General features: G+C 38.7%; 1 long non-coding RNA gene across 1 annotated transcript; it reads left to right on the top strand.

Moving 5' to 3' along the window:
• The first annotated feature begins 1,146 nt into the window (after window positions 1-1,146).
• On the top strand, window positions 1,147-14,576 carry LOC131191608 (uncharacterized). Its single transcript, XR_009153538.1, has 4 exons — window positions 1,147-1,561; window positions 9,010-11,970; window positions 13,061-13,283; window positions 14,322-14,576. It is a non-coding gene; the product is annotated as an uncharacterized LOC131191608 (long non-coding RNA).
• The last annotated feature ends 3,913 nt before the right edge of the window (window positions 14,577-18,489 follow it).

Raw genomic sequence — 18,489 nt, 5'->3', positions numbered from 1 at the left:
CACGGTCCAAGGCCCCGGCCGCGGCCTGTTCCCAGGCCGCGACCAGTTCCTCAGTCGTGCCGTGGGCCAGTTCCTCAGGAAATGGCCCAAGCTCCGTCAGGAACCTCTCGGGGTCCATGCTGCAGACTACACTTCTGAACACCTTCCGCCTCTTCATTTATGTTAAGGAAGTTCTGAAACAAGCACTGACTAGTATTGTCTTGAATAGAAACAATTCAGTCCTCTGTGCATTTTTCTGCTCACACCCTTCCTATTGCTCCTACTTTCAAATTCTCATACTCCACAATGAGGTATTGCTGTACAACATTTTTTTCTTCTGCAATGAAAAACTGGCATTACTACTTCCATGGGGAGTTGCTGTTATTATGCAATGCAGTGGAGTTGATCAGTCAGCTTTCTCAATCTCGTGCCCTTGAGAACTCCATGGCTGACGGCCAATAGGGTTGACAGGGAGTGGAGGGTACTAAATACGAAGTGGAAGAGATGTAGAAATAAACTTGCCTTGGGCAAATAACCATTTAATATTTTCTGCAGTGTGTGTGAGTGTGAGAGAGAGAGAAAAGGGGAGAGAGAAGGGGGAGAGAGAAAGAAGTGGGGGAGAGGAAAAGTATCACAATAGTGGAATGGCTATGTCATACTATTACAAATATGGAATGAAAAACCAGTTCCTGATATATCCTTCCTTTGACTGGAACTAGAAAAGAAAGACTTAGTTAAGACTTAGTTACTCCCATTAGGAAAGACTTTTACTCCCATTAGGAAAGACTTAGTTACTCCCATTAGGAAGTTACAACCGACCGTGAAAATACATCTTCTCCCTTTCCTTCTACTGTCCTGGGAGTACTTTCTGTATAATTGTGTCTTAATTTTTCTGAAAATTTTGGGAGGACATAGATCAGTTTTGGAGATGATTTCACTTTGAATGAAGCCTGAAAGTGTAGGAATAGAAATTCTTCTGCATACAATGCACACTTTTTAATAAATTCCATTGATGACATAATTGCAGAGAGGGAAATAGACGGAAAGAGCCTTACAGAGCCAACTTGGAATGTCTCTTTCTTTGCAGTTATTGTTTAAACCAAAAAGGGAGGAGTGCAAGAAGCACTGGAGAGAAAGTGCACAATGGTTCTGAGTTAATTATTTTTTCTTTTTCCAGCTTTCCATGTATAATGATTTCCAGCAGAAGGATGAGGAAGCAGTGATCTATTTTGATATACGGTTTTCTGGACATGAAAATGATACATTGTATACTTGGATTCAGGATTAAGAATTCAAATCTTGGTCCAGAAATCAAGTCTATATTTTTTTTTTCTAAAAATGTAATCCAAAACATTTTATCTTAAAAAATAATTCCAATTAAAATCAAGTATTCTTTAATTTGTTTTCAGACCAGTCTTGGAATGGAAAGTAACCAGCATAATTTAGTCCTTTTTTAAAAAGCAAGTATAAATGTTACTAAGCAGAAAAGAAAATGCTCATCTGCTTAAAACCATCGTCTGATGCAATTTCCTGCTCTTCCATTCTTACCTTTCAATCAAGCTGCGCCCATCATTTTTGTAAGGTAAGGAAAACTGCAAAATACATATATACATAAGTTATGAGGCTTCAAACATGCTGCCGGCCTTTGAACCTAATATATTCTAACTAACTTATATTTGAGTATGTCTCATGCATACACAGGTCTCATTATAACGCAATTTCACTTTTATTACAAGGTCTAATAGGAAGTTTGGTTCTAGGGGTGGGGGGGAAAGGAGTTCTTATTCCCAGGCCCATTGCCTGGAGAATTATCCTCAGAGAATTGAAAGTTGAATGTCTCTCAAAGAAGCCGAAATGGGTCTCTTAGCAGACAGGGAAATCTAATTAGCATTCCAATTTCCCTCCCACCAATGTCAAGTTCATGTACAAAAACTGAATTCGTTGTGCAATAGTTTGCATTTAAAGTAAGGCCAAGAATTAGCTAATCTGACATTATGATTGGAATCAGTAATGTTTGGGTGAGAGACAGGAATTGTAGATGTGGCAGTCAAGCAAGCAAATGCTTGCTAACAATAAGTTCAGTAAGCCCAGCGCAAGTGTTTGCAAGAGAAATTTGGAAAAAGTGATTGAACTATATATAAAGAAAGAAGTATATATTCCACGAGCAGCTTGAACTAATTTACTTTTTCTGTAAATTCCTGGAGATAGGATTTGAATCCCCTCCACTGGATTGTAACCAACATTGATTATGCTAATTAGGGATAGTGTCTTTACCAACATCTGGGAAACAATGTTATTCATTCCTGCTCCAAGTTGAAAATAACTATCCTACTATAGGCCTCACATGTTATTCAGAGAAACTCTTAAAGAGACAGAATAAACACAGTCCAATATATGATTTACAGCCCAAATTGCTAGAAGCTCTTTGAATGCCAAGAAAAGGTCATTGATCTATCTATCTATCTATCTATCTATCTATCTATCTATCTATCTATCTATCTATCTATCTATCTATCTATCTATCTATCGGAGTAAGTTACAGGTAGCCCTTGACTTATGACTGATTGTTTAGACCAGAGGTTTCCAACCTTAGCAACTTTAAGCCTGGCGGACTTCAACTCCCAGAAAGCCCCAGCCAGCAAAGCTGGATGGGGCATTCTGGGAGTTGAAGTCCTCCAGGCTTAAAGTTGCCAAGGTTGGAGACCACTGGTTTAGACCAATCAAAATTACAACAGGCCTATAACATGTACTTTATAGCCTGTAAAACACTTCTGGCCTCAAAAAAGATTGTGCCACACACATCCCACAGTCATATGACTGTGTTTTGGATGCTGGGCAACTGGCTGGACTTTAGAACTAGTTTGCAGAATCCCATTATCATGTGACCACAATTTGTAACCGTTTTGACAGTTTCCAGCATTTTTTTGCTGGTTTCTGGCCAAAAAAAAAAAAGCCCATTCGGAAGAGTGGGTTCATACTTATAACTGCAGCATTTGCTTAACTGCATAGTCATTTAATGACCATGGAGCTTAATGACCATGTTATGAAATTGGGTCTAGTCACATGAGTGCCTAAATGTACCACTGTAAAGACTTACAACTAGAAGCCTTGTTGCAATTGTGTTTGAGAACTATCTGTACTTACATAATCTTCTGACCACAAGCAAAGCCTCTTTTCTGCATTACTATAGAAACAAAAACCTCAAAAGTATAGAACAGTGGTGGAATTCAATTTTTTTTACTACCAGTTCTGTGGGCGTGGCTTGGTGGGCATGGCATGGCTTGGTGGGTATGGCTTGGTGGCTTGGTGGGAAGGGGAAGGATATTGCAAAATCTCCATTCTCACCCCACTCTGGAGCCAGCCAGAAGTGGTATTTGCCGGTTCTCTGAACTACTCAAAATTTCCGCTACTGGTTCTCCAGAACCTGCTGAATTTCACTCCTGGTATAGAACTAGTAAAATCATACTACCAATATATTTGAAGAAGCTAGATCAGGCAGGAAGTCAAATTACATGAATATGCCAGGCTAAATATAATTGTCACCACCCGAACTGTCCTGAACACTCCAACATTATATGTTAATAAAATGGATAGAGAAAGAGTGAGAGGTAATTCTATCATATACCATAAAATCTGCATCAGTATAAACTAAATATCCTAATTAGCTGGTAAAATAAATAAAACATAGAAAAGGGTTTAAATATTCTTACATTTGCAAGTTATATTAATATTCTAACAACTTGGGCCTCCGATTTGGTATGCAAGATTTAAAATATTTTTTCTCCTACAGCATAACATGAGGGGGAAAAAATACATGTAGATCGTATTTATCATGTGTGGCAATAATATTAGGAAGTAATCTATTGCTATCCATATGCTATAACTACCTGCAGAAAAAAATGTTTCTGCAATTGCCATAAAGAATGATCTGCAAACGATTTTAATTTCACTTTCAACATAATATTTCTGATGTATTATCAACACATTATGTTTAAAATACCCTCAGGTCTATGAAAGCTTCTAATCTGATTTTGTGTACCTAGTCACATATTTAAACACTGTTTAATTTTCAAAACAAAATTGCATTCATTATCTTTTTGTTTTGGTAACAAATATAACCATTTGATATGTATATCCTCAGTGCAGAGAACAGTTCTTTATTTGGAGTTTGTTATTCTCTGATCTTTGGACCTTTAAACGCGAGCTCAAAACCTTTCTCTTTCATCAAGCAGGGCTGGCCTAATGATTAATTTTAATATTGAGGGGTTTTAGTGAGTTTTTAAGGGGTTTTAATTTATTTATTAACTTTTATTCAGTAATTGTAACATGAAGCTTATTGAATCAGATTTTTAATTGAATATTGTATTTTAAAATTTTTTGATATCTATGTTTTATTTATGCTGTACACATAAATACAGCCCTGAGTCCTCGGAGAAGGGCGGTATAAAAATATGAAAAATAAATAAATATATAAATAAATAAAACTGGTATGCATTAAATATTTTTTGCTTTTATTGCACAAATCAATATTTTGGCAGATACTTACTACAGTCATCACTTTTTAGACTGATATTATACATCATCATTCTATACAGAACATGCCTTTTCACAAGTATACAAACGCACACAGTCTCATATTTTTGACAGTTAACTGAGACACAATGTCAAGCCGTGGATGGGACTCGACATTCCGGGGGGGCGAGGAGGAGATGAAGCCACCAAAACTACTGTAGTGACCTCTGGTGGTGGAGGGTGGCATATGCGATGGATGGGGAAGCAGCTGCAACGAAGGGACAGCAGCTGACTCTGATGATGTCATGCATTGCGCACCGGGGAAGACAGAGACACTCCATGGAGGCGGGAATCTTAAAACTGACAAATAGCTGATGGGGGGGGGGTCTTAGCTGCCAGATGGTGGCTTAAGATGAACATCATGTATAAATAGCGCTGAGAGACAGCTGATCTCAGTGCTAACTTTATTTATTTTTTATTTTATTTATTTTATTTGTCATAACACCATACATAAGTATAAGCATGAAGCAACAGTAGGACAGGAACGGTAGGTACGTTTGTGCTCTTATGCATGCCCCTTATAGACCTCTTAGGAAAGGGGTGAGGTCAGTAGTAGACAGTTTTTGGTTGAAGCTTTGGGGACTTTGAGAAGAGACCACAGAGTATTCCAAGCATTAACAATTCTGTTACTGAAGTCATATTTTCTGCAATCAAGATTGGAGTGGTTAACATTAAGTTTAAATCTATTGTTTGCTCTTGTATTGTTGTGATTGAAGCTGAAGTAGTCTTCAACAAGAAGGACATTGCAATAGATGATTCTATAAGTTAAACACAGGTCCTGTCAGAGGCGGTGGAGTTCTAAGTTTTCTAAACCCAGGATTCAAGTCTGGTGGCATTTATTTATTTATTTATTTATTTGATTTTTATACCACCCTTCTCCCGAAGGACTCAGGGCGGTGTACAGGCAAAATAAAACAATACAATATACAGATTAAAATACCATTTAAAAAACTTATTTAAATTAGCCTGAGATTAAAAATTTCCATACTAAAAAACCCCGTTTAAAAATTAATAAAATTTCCCATTAAAACTAATTTAAGCCAGCCCCGCGCGGATAAAGAGATGTGTTTTTAGTTCGCGACAAAATGTCCGAAGGTCAGGTATTTGACGTAGACCCGGGGGAAGCTCGTTCCAGAGTGTGGGCGCTCCCACAGAGAAGGCCCTTCCCCTGGGGGCCACCAGCCGGCATTGTTTGGCGGACGGCACCCTGAGAAGTCCCTCTCTATGGGAGCGTACGGGTCGGTGGGAGGCGTGTGGTAGCAGCAGGCGGTCCCGTAAGTACCCAGGTCCTAAGCCATGGAGCGCTTTAAAGGTCATAACCAACACCTTAAAGTGCACTCGGAAGGCCACAGGCAGCCAGTGCAGCCTGCGCAGGATCGGTGTTACATGGGAGCTACGTGTAGCTCCCTCTATAACCCGCGCAGCTGCATTCTGGACTAACTGAAGCCTCCGAGTGCACTTCAAGGGGAGCCCCATGTAGAGAGCATTACAGTAATCCAAGCGAGAGGTAACGAGCGCATGAGTGACCGTGCATAAGGCATCCCGATCAAGGAAGGGGCGCAACTGGTGGAAGGTCCCCCTGGAGACGGCCGTCAAATGATCTTCAAACGACAGCCGATCGTCCAGGAGGACACCTAAGTTGCGCACCCTATCCTTTGGGGCCAATAACTCGCCTCCAACAGCCAGCCGCGGCTGCAGCTGACTGAATCGGGGTGCCGGCATCCACAGCCACTCCGTCTTGGAGGGATTAAGCTTGAGCCTGTTTCTCCCCATCCAGACCCGTACGGCTTCTAAACACCGGGACAGCACTTCAACAACTTCATTGGGGTGGTCCGGGGTGGAAAAGTACAGCTGGGTGTCATCAGCGTACTGCTGGTATCTCACCCCGAAACCACTGATGATCTCACCCAACGGCTTCATGTAGATGTTGAACAGCAGGGGCGAGAGAATCGACCCTGAGGGACCCCACAAGTGAGGCCCCTCGCGGTCGACCTCTGCCCCCCTGTCAACACCGTCTGCGACCGGTCAGAGAGATAGGAGGAGAACCACCGATATACGGTGCCTCCCACTCCCAATCCCCCCAACCGGCGCAGCAAGATACCATGGTCGATGGTATCGAACGCCGCTGAGAGGTCTAATAGGACCAGGGCAGAGGAATAACCCCTGTCCCGAGCCCTCCAGAGATCATCCACCAAAGCGACCAAAGCTGTCTCCGTGCTGTATCCGGGTCGGAAGCCGGACTGGAACGGGTCTAGATAGACGTCTTCATCCAGGTATTGGGGTAGCTGTCGCGCCACGGCACTCTCTACAACCTTCGCAACAAAGCGAAGGTTGGAGACTGGACGATAATTACCCAAAACAGCTGGGTCCAGGGAAGGCTTCTTAAGGAGGGGTCTCACCACCGCCTCTTTCAAGGCGGCAGGGAAAACCCCTTCCAACAAAGAAGCGTTGATAATCCTCTGGAGCCAGCCTCGTGTCACCGCCTGAGTGGCCAGTACCAGCCAGGAAGGGCATTAAGGTATTTTGTTGTATTCAGAGGAGTGGAGAACTCTTCTTGTAAAATATTTCTGGGCACGTTCAATTGTATTGATGTCTGAAATGTGGTATGGGTTCCAGACAGACGAACTGTATTCAAGAATTGGTCTAGCAAATGTTTTGTAAGCTCTGGTTAGTAGTATAGTGTTTTTGGAGAAGAAGCTACATAAGATTAGGTTTACAACTCTTAATACCTTTTTTGCGATGTAGTTGCAGTGGGCTTTGGCACTTGTCATTGGATATGAAGACTCCAAGGTCTTTGACAGGGTGGGGGTCATCTGTAAGATAATGTCTGTCGAGTTTGTATTTAGTGTTTAGATTCTTTTTTCCAATGTGTAAGACAGAGCATTTGCTGGTTGAGATTTGGAGTTGCCAGGTTTTAGACAATTTTGACACAAAGTCAAGGTCTTTTTGAAGGGTAGCTGTATTGTTGGTAGTGTTAAATAGTTTGACATCGTCAGCAAAGAGAACACAATTACTTTTAATATGATCGCAGAGATCATTAATATATAATATGAAGAGTGTTGGTCCAAGAACACTGCCTTGGGGAACGCCACTATTGACAGGAACAGAATTTGATAGGACACTGCCTATTTTGACCACTTGTTGTCTGTTTGACAGAAACGCTGTTACCCAATTGTGGAGGGGTCTGGAGATGCCGTAGGATTTTAGTTTGAGGAGAAGTTTGTCGTGTACCACTGAGTCAAAAGCTTTACAGAAGTCTATGTAAATTGCATCTATTGTTTTGCCTTGATCAAGATTAATAGTCCATATATTTTTGCAGTGAAGAAGTTGTAAGTTACATGATAATTTTTTTCTGAAACCAAATTGTTTATTAGAGAGTAGGTTGTTTGTTTCTAGGTGGAGGGTAATGTAATGGTTGATGATGGATTCCATAACTTTACATTACCCTCCACCTAGAAACAAACAACTTACTCTCTAATAAACTCTTATTGTCTTGTTCAGCCAACATTCAAACTTAAAACCGCATTGAAAAGTAGATTTACAACTAATCCTTGAACTTACGGCTATTACATTGAACCTACAGTCACATGATCACCATGTGTGACCATCAAAGCTGACTTCTGACCACCAAAATCAATGGAGAAGCTGACCAAAAGTTACAATCATGGACACATGATGTGATGCTTAATAACCATTAGTGAATTGCTTCACGACCACAGCTGGAATTGATGTAAATTGGATGTAGTCACGTGATTTTTTACTTTAAAACTGTGTCACTTAGTGATGGAGCTGCTGGTCCCAATTGTAGTTGTTAAGTGAGAACTATCTGTGTTGGTGTTGTGGTCCGTCAGCAGCCTACGGAGCTGACAATGGAGTTGGACAGAGGTGAGGCTGAGGTGAGGCCAGGACCATCAGGAAGTGAGGTGTGGACTCCAGAACCTCCAGAGACGATAGTAGTGAGGCAGAGGAACAGGAGGAGCCTGCTCCTAATGCATGCATGAGAAGAGGTGCCAGAAGGCAAGAGCAGCTCAAGCAGAGAGGACAACTTGAGAGTAGGGCCAAGAGATGATTGGCCCCTCCCATAAGGCTTAAAGCAGACCAGCACTGGCGTTTGAGCTTTGCCGGAAAACAACATTGTAGCTGTGTCTTCTGCTACATTTTTGTTTTTGTGGCTTCTGGACGTTTGCCAGGAAGGGCCTTTGGCAGACTAATTGGACCAAGGTTTGCGAGATAACTGAGGAATTTGTATTGGGAGGCATTTGTTTTACTTTGAGTTGAACGATGCTGGGAATGAAGTAATTCCCAACTGTTCGAATAAAGTTTGTTTGTTTTTCCATGGAATAAGTTTATTACTACCTACTTGGGCCTGAGTCACAACAGTTGGCTTGCAAGGCAGTCCCTAGATAATGTGTATTATATGGATCACCCAACTGGATTCTTGCAATACTTTTTACACAGAATGGCCTTTGACAAATATTCAGAAACTACAATGAATGCAAGGCTTACAAAGTATGTATCCAATGTTGGTAAGTATATGGCTGCTGAATTCTGGATCCTGCTGCATAGGTAAGTAAGGCATCCATAAGTTGGTTATAGTTATATGTAGCTCTCCAGTGATGACACAAGAAATCAGTTTGGGAGAAATTATGAATGAAATCATGTATAAATAAGTAGAAATAAGAGGAACAAGTTCAAAAATGTGACTTGGCCATTCTGAGATCAAAGCAAGATTGAGAATAGTGTCTGGTTGGTATTTGTTTAGAAAAGACATCTGTCTGTTTCAGCTACATGGCCTAACTGTACGTCTTTTCATGGCTACACTTAACAAAAAAATGAATATAAATGGAAAACAATGATTAATTGGATGGTATAAGTGGAACTTTGATAGAATTAATGAAAAATCAAGGGATAATGAGGTGGCCTGAATGTGAAACAGACAAGTCTTAAGAATGGATTTATGGGCAAATGGAAGAAAAGAAGTGAAAAAATGAGAGGGAAGTCAAATGACTGTAAGAAGTGAAAGTATAAAAATGAATGGAAAGCAGATGTGAGAAAAGAAAACATGGAAGCTTCCTAGAACAGAGCAAAAAAATTTTATGGAGTGCCACAGAAGTGTGTGAAAGTAAAGACTCCTTTTTGAATAATGAGGTGAAAAAGGCTGCAGATGAGGGAGGGAAACCTCATATACGAGAATTATTGTGCCAAAAAAGAATATGAGAGAAAGAAATAGTGCAACTTATATGGAGGGAAAATATTTGCAAAATGCAGTCAAAGAAAAATAAAAGAAGCAACAGCATGTTTAACATGAGTGTGAAAACTGCATATGTGATTGATAATTGGAATAACATACTTGATTAAAGGCAGACTCATTGGATCCACATATACACTTGCCCATGCATTATAACATGCTAGGTTTTAGAATAGAATAGATTTTTTTATTGGCCAAGTGTGATTGGACACACAAGGGATTTGTCTTGGTGCATATGCTCTCAGTATACATAAAGGAAAAGGTACCTTTATCAAGGTACAACACTTACAACACTTAATGATAGTCATAGGCTACAATTAAGCAATCAGGAAACAATCTATTTCAGTATAAATCGTAAGGATACAAGCAACAAAGTTACAGTCATACAATCATACAGTTTTTGAGAAGAACATGATTGCACAGAAAGGCCAACGTCAGCTAAAGAATTAGCAGCTTTGACTTCACATTGTTCTGAACAGGTAATAATAAATAGGCCAAGATAAAGGAGAAGACTAAGAAAATCATGTTTAGATGGAGATGAGATCCTAAAAAAGTCAGGAAATTTAAAATACAAAGACAATGCAAGAAGCAGTGTATGGATGTGGTAGAAGGAAGAATAATATGCAAGGTGCAGTGAGTGACATAAATGTAAATTGGGCTGAGCTATGTTTCCTTTTCTTCTTATCACCTATGTTTAATACTTTGGATTTTTTGTTCCAAACTCCTTTTTTGTGTCCTTCATAATCGGTGCGTATTCCCTTAGGGAGAAGCAAAATGGGTATGTATGTATGTATGTACATTATCCAAGTCAAAGATGCATATCAGAAGAATGAGATCACCAGTCTGTCACTTGCACTTGAAATAAAACATTCAGAAATTTGAAAGTGACGATTGATTAATGCCTAGACAAGTTATGCTTATGTACGTCCATATAAACACAGATATACAATGAGTGCTAAATTCAGAAAAAATGATGGTGATCTTGGCAGAAGTAAATCCAGATTTTCAGTGTGAAGACAGTTTCCCTTGGTTTGTGGGATTTTTTTTTAGGTGTCTATAAGACAGGACAGGACAAGAATAAGTACTGTAAATTAATAAAATTTTGCAAAAGATTTTTCCACTCATATTAGTTTTTTTCCACTTCATATTAGTTGGAAGAGTGTAATAGACAAAGCCTTGTCTTTTCATCCTATTCTTCACTTGGTGTACTTCTGTCCTAACATCTGCAAAATGTATTTAGAGGCTTTGTCTAGTTTGAATCATTTAAACAGCCTGGGATTAAAACTCCCACATTCCAATGAGTTGCAATCACAATGCATCTGGACAACTTAATAGAGAAAATAACCTTAAATTAATCCTAAGCAAAGTGTACAGACACATGGATATTTGATTTCTCCATCAAAATTCCTCCATATAATATTTGTCAATATTATTTCTACTGTACAATCAGGGGCCCTGAAATAGCTTAATATCATAATAGAAGGTGGACTAATTCCGTCATGAATGTACTTCCCACCTCAATGCACTTTTCACCTCAGAGCTGCCACACATTTGCTCCGCTGAATGCCCCCACTCTGCTCCTATAGTCAGTACTAATTATAGCTACTAATTCCTCTAGTAAGATGGATATCATGCTACATGGTAAGAAGACAGTCTTTTCCAATTTGCTGCCCAGATTCTAAGTCAACTGGACCCTGAGAATTCTAGATGTCATGATCAGATATAACCAGTGGTGGGATTCAGCCAGTTTGCGCCTATTCGGGAGAACTGGTTGTTAACTTTCTAAGCAGTTTGGAGAACCGGTTGTTGGAAGAAATCTTATTTTGTTTTTCCCCACTTTACAGGGCTAATCCTGTAAGGAAGGCAGGAAGGAAACCTTCTGGTGGTGTTTCTAGCCTAATCTTTATTGCCCTGCTTACAGAAACTGCCTCTTATTACATTGTAACAGCTAAGGCGAAGTGCCCATCGACGTGAGTGATGTTGAGTTGGCCACACCCACAGTCACATGACCACAGAGCCACGCCCACCCAGCTGGTCATTAGGGCAGAGAACCGGTTGTTAAATTATTTGAATCTCACCACTGGATATAACCTGGAGGGCCCAAGTGGGAAAATCTGAGTAAGAACTGTCCGACTGCTGAGATGGAACTAGAATGTTAATGCATTATAGAGGTAACTATTTTTCGATCTCCAACTGCCCTATTTTTAAAACAACAAAACCTTATTCTGTAGTTCACCGTGTTGATAGTTACCAGTTTTAATTGGAATTCATTATTTTATAGATATGGTTAATCACTGGGAGGGAGGGGAAGAGAAATTATAGATTCCAAAATAATGTGTTTTCAAAGCATAGAAATTGAGGGACTGAAGTTACTAAAGCTAATCAGATACATGATAAAGTCCCATCTGATATGGATGAAATGTGCCTGCATTGCCTGTGATAAATGTATTTACCCATCACATGAATCAGCAAAGTTCCCCTAAGGGTTTTGTGTCATATAATAACAGATGATCTTCTTTTGGCTCTTAGCCAATTTATATAACCCTTCTTTTGTTAAAATGTTCCCTGAACAACTGTTTCTATTGCCAAATTGTAACTGAAAAACCTGCCAAACAACCAAGATTCACCCCAAGTTTGGGAAATCTTCCCTAGCTTCTGAGAGTGAAAGCGTGGAAATCATAGCAAGTGTTTTACAAAACATGATTCTAGAAAGAATATGTTCACGAAGCCATTAAATTAAATTAAAATGGGTTTGTTTAGGTCTGGACTTTTTATCCAGCTTATTATGTAATTCCAATCGTATTGACTAAGCAGGATGTATATAAAATACTTTTAATATGATGGCTTTGGATTTCATCTGTAGGTTGTCATCTATATCCAGCCCATTGTGGTCTATTTAACAATCTTGTGAACACAATCAGTTTAGTAATTCCTAACACCATTACAACTAGCAACTTTAATTGACAATATTGAGTCTTTATCCCTTTGCTAGCTATATTAATGTAGGCTCTTCAGTTGCCTATCAGTCTATAAGGTAAAGGTAAAGGTTCCCCTCGCACATATATGCTAGTCATTCCTGACTGTAGGGGGTGGTGCTCATCTCCGTTTCAAAGCCAAAGAGCCAGCGCTGTCCGAAGACGTCTCCATGGTCATTTGGCCGGCATGACTAAATGCCAAAGGCACACGGAACGCTGTTACCTTCCCACTAAAGGTGGTCCCTATTTTTCTACTTGCATTTTTTATGTGCATTCAAACTGCTAGGTTGGCAGAAGCTGGGACAAGTAACGGGAGCTCACGACGCTACGCGACACTAGGGATTTGAACCGCTGAACTGCCGACCTTTTGATCGACAAGCTCAGCGTCTTAGCCACGGAGTCATCGCATCAGTCTATAGGTCATACTTATTCCTGAGAGAATGGAGAAAATCTCTTCTGCTGACTCTGTAGTTCCCAGCTTAACACATCCTGGTTATTCAGAAAACTAAGTAAGTATCACTTGCATAAGTGAAAAGGGAAACAAGAAATGCCAGAGCTTTGGAATGGGCTGTTTTTAACTCCTATTTTCTCTGAATGTATTACTGTAAAACAAGAAATTTGCAACATATATCAATCTAGGCCTAGTAACAACAGATCTTGGGCTAGATTTTGTGGAAGGTATTGGTTAATTAAAATGTGGCTTGCCAAGGTTTCTATATCCAGTCTCCTTTAAGAAAAAAATATAAACATCAATTTATAGTAGTAAAAAATATCACAAGAAAAGCTGTGTGGACAGAAACATCAAACTAAAGGTAGGTAATTACTACAGAAAACTATACCTAGACGTGCAACCATTCATTTAAAATTACAATGGCATTGAAAAAAGTGATTTATGACTATTTTTCACACAACCATTGCAACAGCCCCGACTCATATTTAGGTCAGTTGCAGTGTCCTGGGGTCATGTGATCATCTTTTGCGACCTTCTGACAAGCCAATGGGGAAGCCAGATTCACTTAACAATTGTGTTACTAACTTAACAACTGTAGTGATTCATTTAACTACTGTGGCAAGAAAAGTCATAAAATGGGGCAAAACTCACTTAACAATTGTCTTGCTTAGCAACAGAAATTTTGGGCTCAATTGTGTCGCAAGTCCAAGATTACCTATATATATACTACACATATATCAGCTTAAACCTATGTTGCAATTAATAAGGAAGCCAAGCTATCCAGGCTCTTCATTACTTAAAAATAACAACATTCTAAAACCACCATCTGTTTGTTGAAGCACAATTGGTGGTTTTTCATATGTGGATTTATTATTAAAATATATGACCTATAAATTAGAAATATATACTCCTAAAAGGGGCTAAGATTATCTGACTTAAAACTGTATTTTGCTGCTTGATACCTGGTATGGATGAAAGACCAGGTGACTTTGAGGAATAGGAGGTTATTGGAGTTGGATGAATATGATTTGACAATTGGGTGATACATTTATTTACAAAATATATGTACAATTGAAACCAGGTGTTTTCTTTTTAGGCTTGATGGATAAACAGATTAAAAGAAAACATGGTACTTTGTTTCTACATATAACAACAGCAGCAAGACTCCTGTAAGCAGAAATTGAAACTATGGAGGAATGGATGGTGAAGTTAATGGAATTGGTTGCATTGGCAAAACTATTTTGAATAAAAAAATATACTTTGTCTTTTATTTCTATCTGGAAACCATTTTGGATTTTTTGCTTGAAACTGAAAGAAATGAAACTTTTTGGAATTGATAGTTAAAACTGTTTATTGAATGTTTATTATTAATTTTAAAGTAAGAGGCTAATGTATTCTAGATTTCTATCTGAACTGTAGAAAGTTACTTTTTCTATTTTTCTTTTCTGCACTTTTTCTGATCTTTTTTTCCCAATCCCTTTTTTCTATTTCCTTATATTTTCTCTTTCGTGGAAACTTGTTTTATTAAAAAGAGAGAAAATAATACACTCCCAATACCTATTTTTCTTATTTCAATTTTGTTTTTTTCATAGATATGCCAGCAATTTTGTTGCAACACAATTTCACATATGATGAAAAGAATTAATGGTACATGCCTGCAAAGAATGATAGAAAAACCCAGAGGCATTTATTATCAGGACTATTTATTGATCTGCCTTCCTAAGCCCAATATCTATGCTATTTGAAAATTGTAGGAATTAAGTCTGACACATCTTGACAGCCTTTATATTATATTTTATATTATATATTTATTTTATATGATATATGATATATTATATAACAATTTAATATTAGAGCAATTAAGCCCCAATATATCAAAACAAGTGGGAATTACCTTTTCTACCATTAAAAGAAATATCTTTGGGACCAGTGAGAAAATAACTACTTATACCAGTTCAGAAATAATATTTCTCTTTATCTTAGGAACATCTAGGGACTGGAGGGCTCATCTATTCACAGCAAAATTAACAATCTATACTTCTTTTGCTTCCTCCAAGACCTATATTTGACTGTGGAACATCCAAGGGAGGTTTTAAAGTTCTTAAATAGCTACGTATCTTGTTTTCAGGTTCTGGAGACATTTCATCCCATTAGTTTGTGAGGCTTCTTCCATGCAACATTTCAACTGGTGTGTGTGTGTTAAAATATTTGTAATCTGTGTAAGATTTGAATTTAGGGGGACTGATTGGTGATTAAAGGTCTTCTGGGAGGTGTTGAAATCCTTGAGGGTGGTGTTGCCTTCACATTGATTGGGTTCTCTCATTTGTTCGTTGTAGATGTGGGTCTCTGTGTTTTTGTTATGGATGACCAACCACATCAAGAAAAGAAGTAACCCAAAATTGCAATGAAGAACCAATACTAAACAAATTAATAGCTACCCTTAGACCTACAGTAATCATACATTCAAATGGAAGAATATGAAATATTAGACCACACAAATGGCAAAAACCCAGAAAACCTCTCAAAGCGTTTTTTTACTTTCAAGTAACTGGGTAATGAACAGATCTGTCAATATATTCTACCACTCAGTCAGGTCCCAGTCCAAAGTATCGGCAGCAAAACAAGGAGGGCCAATCAAAAGGGAAACAGTATTACCCTCAAAGCTAACTGAATTACCAGGAAAAATGCATTCACTAATGTGCATCTCACCCTTCCCCAGTTCAAATCTTTCAGGCTACAGATACTGTGGCAACCACATATCCACCCACCCTCATTTCTGAACTATTGCACCAAAGAAGTCTTTCAGAGAGAATAAGAATAGATGTGTTGTAAGGTAGGGGCGAAAACTGTCTTAGAACTTCAAGTCCACACATTTAAAATGGTCGACGTTGAGAAACACTGCCTTAGAATATGCTATTTTTATGCCTGTTGCTGCAGTAAAGCTATAGATTATGCTGATTCAGTTCTAGAGGAATTATTGAGTCTGTCATTTGCACCTCTATAACTGTCTGGTTCGGTTCTGCAACCCAACAAGAAAAACACAGACTTCAGAGGATAATAGAACTGCAGAAAAAATAATTGCTACCAACCTGCCTTCCATTGAGGACTTGTATACTGCACGAATCAAGAAGAGGGCCGTGAAAATATTTACAGACCCCTTGCATCCTGGACATAAACTGTTTCAACTCCTACCCTCAAAACGACGCTACAGAGCATTGCACACCAGAACAACTAGACACAAGAACAGTTTTTTCCCGAAGGCCATCACTCTGCTAAACAAATAATTCCATCAACACTGTCAAACTATTTACTGAATCTGGACTACTATTAATCGTCTCATAGTTCCCATCACCAATCTCTTTCCACTTATGACTGTATGACTATAACTTGTTGCTGGCAATCCTTATGATTTATATTGATATATTGACCATCAATTGTGTTGTAAATGTTGTAGCTTGATGAACGTATCTTTTCTTTTATGTACACTGAGAGCATATGCACCAAGACAAATTCCTTGTGTGTCCAATCACACTTGGCCAATAAAATTCAATTCAATTCAATTCAATTCTATTCTATTCTAGATTAAAAGAGCTCTTTTCTCCTCAGATAAAACAGGTAATAGACTTTTCTGCCATAATTGCTCCACCACTTGATACATATAGCTTTTTTTCTAGTCTTCCTTTACTTAGCACACAGCTAGGAGTTGTACTTACAACTATTTGGAGGGCTTGGGGAAAGTACCCATAAGTGGATACCGAAAATTGAAATAATGGAAGAGGGAACAAAATCAGAGCGATACTGTTATTAAGAGTGATATTGCAAGAGAAAGACTTGGTATTATACATATTTAGAGTTTCAATCGGATTAAAGGAAAAAGCAGACAAAAATTCTGGACTCACTGGTAAGTAAGCTAACTAAGCAATTCAGCAAATGTTAATAGCTCGGCAAAAAAACAGCAAATGCCGAGTTGGGAATTATTATAAAGCAGAAAAATATACCCACAAGTGTGATATTGTAGATTTATGGCACATTCAAAATTAGTGTGATGATCTTCAGTTGGGGTTAAAATGCAATTTGAAGTTTAGTTCTTGCTCATGGGTGTTTAATTATACAGATTTTCCTTACCTCATTTTTGCCAAATCCAAGCCATAATCACAGAGCAGTTTAGAAATATGGTTTGCAGTTATGTATGACATTTGTTTTAAAGCTGCCAGTCACATAGACTGGCTTTTAGGTCCATCCTGTGCATAGTAAACAGATAGCGTTGTTAGTTGTAGAGAACTTAGCTTCAAGATGGAAAGATGCGGTTATCAGGTGACACAGGGCAGAGACTATTAGCACCATCTTAGCTTCTGCCTGAACTTCTAAACAGCTCAGTATAGGTATCAGTGGCACATATCGAGTGTTTCTGTATCCTGCTATTTAAGGATACAGAAATCACAAAGAAGAGAGAAACATTCAAGAACCACTAGTGAGTATGCAGCAGTGCTTCCTGCTGTGTTTCCTGCCTGATAGTAACAAACGTTATTAATATGAAGCAAGGGCCAAGGCTTTGATAGTGAGGTTGGTTTAACAGGAAGACAGGAAGTTCAGAGAAAAATGCTGATTCCCTCAGCCCCATCCTGCTCCCCATTTTTTGAGAATAGCAGCTTTCTTTGTACTTCCTGCACTTTTTCAAACCCAGATCTGCTTTAAAGCATTTACTAGGAAAAGATATGTGCAGATATACACAACTAGGTTCCTACACTGATTCTGAAGGGAGCATGGAGGGCCATCCACATTAACATGCCTCACATTAAGTTAAAATGATAACAGAGAAAAGTTTGAGATAGTTGTTGGATGGATAAAATCAATAACTGCAGCTTCAGCTTTAATCATGGAAACACACTCTATTTGACACAGAAAAGGATCCAGATCTAGGAAATACCTTATTGGCCATCTTGAATCAGCTTACCAGAACAGTTTGGTACCATTTCAAAGCCAAGGAGTTCAAGGTGCACAAACAAAAATACTTATGACTGATTACTTAATTGTGCACATTGGGATGATTGGAAGATGCAATTTGAAACTATTAATGTCAATGCAACATTACTCTGTTCAAATCTAGAAACACATTTCAGATGTGCAGTCTAAAGTATTCCATACTTTCCTCATATTTTCTTAGCACACAAGTATGAAGGGCAGAAAGCAGTTTCTTAAATTGACATTTTAAGTCAATTAACTTTAGTCAACTTTAGTCTAAGTACAAAATGTTTGCTTCTGAC

The sequence above is a fragment of the Ahaetulla prasina genome, chromosome 2 (assembly GCF_028640845.1).
Source record: "Ahaetulla prasina isolate Xishuangbanna chromosome 2, ASM2864084v1, whole genome shotgun sequence".
NCBI lineage: Eukaryota > Metazoa > Chordata > Lepidosauria > Squamata > Colubridae > Ahaetulla > Ahaetulla prasina.
This window is presented reverse-complemented; position numbering and strand designations above follow the sequence as displayed.